This window comes from Cebus imitator, unplaced genomic scaffold, assembly GCF_001604975.1.
Source record: "Cebus imitator isolate Cc_AM_T3 unplaced genomic scaffold, Cebus_imitator-1.0 Scaffold343, whole genome shotgun sequence".
NCBI classification, from domain to species: domain Eukaryota; kingdom Metazoa; phylum Chordata; class Mammalia; order Primates; family Cebidae; genus Cebus; species Cebus imitator.
Window position 1 is genome coordinate 650598 of NW_016107658.1, and position 2660 is coordinate 653257.

General features: G+C 42.6%; 1 protein-coding gene across 1 annotated transcript in view; it reads right to left on the reverse strand.

Annotated features, from left to right (window-relative positions):
- CENPI (centromere protein I) overlaps positions 1–2660 on the reverse strand; it is a 74394-nt gene that overhangs the window by 34131 nt on the left and 37603 nt on the right. The gene's annotated exons all lie outside the window — the stretch shown is intronic.

Below are 2660 nucleotides of genomic sequence, written 5' to 3' on the forward strand. Positions count from 1 at the left end.
CTATGTTGCCCAGGCTGGAGTGCAGTGGCTATTCACAGGCGCGATCCCACTACTGATCAGCATGGGAGTTTTGACCTGCTCCGTTTCCGACCTGGGCCGGTTCACCCCTCCTTAGGCAACCTGGTGGTCCCCCATTCCCGGGAGATCATCATATTGATGCCGAACTTAGTGCAGACGCCCGATCGGCATAGCGCACTACAGCCCAGAACTCCCAGGCTCAGGCGATCCTCCCACCTTAGCCTCCCGAGTAGCTGGGACTACAGGCGCGTGCCACCGTGCCCAGCTCTAGTCTTTCTTTTCTCAGGCCTTGCTTTGATTTCCCAAGCCTCAGTCACATACAAAAACATACAATGATCACAGAAATTAATCCATGGCATTTATGATGATAAACCATAATATCTATAAATTTGAAAGCAATCAATATCATCCCAAAATCTAATACAACGAAACTTTCATAAAAAACATTCTTACTAAATAATGGCCTACTGATTTCAGTATTTCTAGTGATAGAGTGCTCATTGCTACTTCACAGAACAGTTCAATTAATATTTTTTTTTGACAAATTGCATTCAGGTTAGAAGTAGTAGTTGAGGCCAGTCACGGTGGCTCACGCCTGTAATCCAAGCACTTTGGAGGCCAAGGCAGGCGGATCACCTGAGGTCGGGAGTTCAAGACCAGCCTGACCAACATGGTGAAACTCGTCTTAAAAATAAATAAATAAATAAATAAATAAAAATTTAAAAAAAGTAGTTGAAAGCAACTCTGGAATCATCTAAGACAATAGTCTACTTCAGTGTCAACCAAGGAATTTTACCATTTGAAAAGATATTCAACATTATATTATCATTTTTTTAAATTTATTTTTAATTTTTGTGGGTACACAGTATATACATACCATGTCATATTTAGAAAACAAAAATCTTAGCCAAACACAGTGGCTCATGCCTGTAATCCCACCGCTTTGGGAAGCTGAGGTGGGCAGACCACTTGAGCCCAGGAGACTGAAACCAGCCTAGGCAACATGGCAAAACTCTCTCTCTACTAAAAACATAAAAATTAATCAAGCATGTTGGCACGTGCCTGTAGTCCCAGCTACTCAGGAGGCTGAGCTAGGAGGATAGTTTGAGCTCAGGAAGCAGAGGTTGCAGTGAGCCAAGATCGCACCACTGCACAGCAGCCTGATCAACAGAATGAGATTCCCATCTCAAAAAAACAAAAGAAAGGTATAAGGGGCCAGGTGGGGTGGCTCACACTTGTAATCCCAGCACTTTGGGAGACTAAGGTGGGTGGATCACTTGAGGCCAGGAGTTCAAGATCAGCTTGGCCAACATGGCAAAACCCCGTCTCTACTAAATATACAAAAATTAGCCAGGCATGGTGGTGGGCACCTGTAACCCCAGCTACTCAGGAGGCAGAGGCAGGAGAATCACTTGAACCCATGAGGCAGAGATTGCAGTGAGCAGAGATCGCCCCATTGCACTCCAGCCTGTGCAACAAGAGTGAAACTCCATCTCAAAAAAGAAAGAAAAAGAGAGAGAGAGAGGGATGGAGGGATGGAGGGAAGGCAGATATGAGGTTTTTATGTTCATGGTGATAAGAGGGCATAGGGCTTTTTTTTCTCTTTTTTTTTAAGACAGGATCTCACTCAGTTGCCCAAACTGGAGTGCAGTGACATCATCTTAGCTCACTGCAACCTTTGCCTCCCAGCTCAAGCAATTCTCTGGCCTCATCCTCCCAAGTAGCTGGAGTTACAAGTGCGTGTTACTACCACCAGGCTGATTTTTGAATTTTTAGTAGAGATGAAGTTTGACAATGTTGGACAGGCTGGTCTCGAACTCCTGACCTCAAATGATCTACCCGCTTCAGCCTCCCAAAGTGCTGGGATTACAGGCATGAGCCACTGCACCCGGCCAGTTTTTGCTTTCTAAAAACAAGATTGAGAAACACAGCTCTACCCGACATGTGAGCCTTTTCTACATAAATATCCTGAATAGACAGCCATTAAATCTCTGCCTGAACTACTTCACTGTTAAGAAATATATCACCTCTGAAAGTCCTTTATTCCATCATGAGTCTGCTCTGTTACGAGATACTGCCCTATATTTGCCTCTGTTCCTTGCAGCTACACAGAGATCTCCTTTCATGTGACAATCCTTCAAATATTGAAAGGGAACCAGAAAATCTTAGTCTTTTCCTCCAGGCAAAATATCCCAAGTTCATTTACTATCTCAAGTTGGAAAACTTCAAGTCATCTTACATCATATACGCTTTATCTTCAGTCACCATAACCTACCATTTTTTTTTCTTCAAAATGTCCTACTTGTTCATTTTCTTCCCAATCCCACTATAACTACCATAGACCGGGCCTTCACATCTTTGAGGTCATTTTATCCTTCTAGCTAGTCTCCTTTATTCTTGTATCATCTCCCAAACCCCAACACTTTCCTCATGGCTGCTAGACTCTTGTTATTTAAGCACTCCATCCACTGCATCCTCCTCCTTTCCAAGAACTTGCAGTGTACATCCCATTAGCTAAGTAACAGCACCTTTCTTTTCATCCAGTAATCTCACTCCTATATAGGTATACCAAGGGAAGAAGTTTAAAATATATATATATACATATACATATATATATATATATATATATATATATATATATA